Here is a 384-nt window from a genome sequence, read left to right as displayed (position 1 = left end):
TTTAGTCATAGCTGCAGAAAGAAAAAAACTGTTAGCACAGACAAACAAATAATAGTTGTCACTTGTAACACAGGGTATTTAACATACTGAAGCTCCGTGACCACCAAAAACCACCTCTTAATACAATCTCCAGTAGTATAACCTATAAAACTAGAATTTATGTCAGAGAGGTAAATTTCACTGTGATGTTGCCAAGATATCCCACAATTCACCCCATGGCTTTTAGGGTTGTAATGTTAGAGTTAAGCTAGTGCATTTAGAAGCTAGCTCTGCTTTAACAAATGAAACCCAACAAATACACTAACCACAATTTCATCTCCACTCATACAGAAAATATGTAACAGTAACGTAACTAGTGATCTACACGTTAACCAATGACATGAC

The sequence above is a fragment of the Channa argus genome, chromosome 4 (assembly GCF_033026475.1).
Source record: "Channa argus isolate prfri chromosome 4, Channa argus male v1.0, whole genome shotgun sequence".
In the NCBI taxonomy this organism is placed as follows: Eukaryota; Metazoa; Chordata; class Actinopteri; order Anabantiformes; family Channidae; genus Channa; species Channa argus.
Note: the sequence above shows the minus strand (reverse complement) of the source record.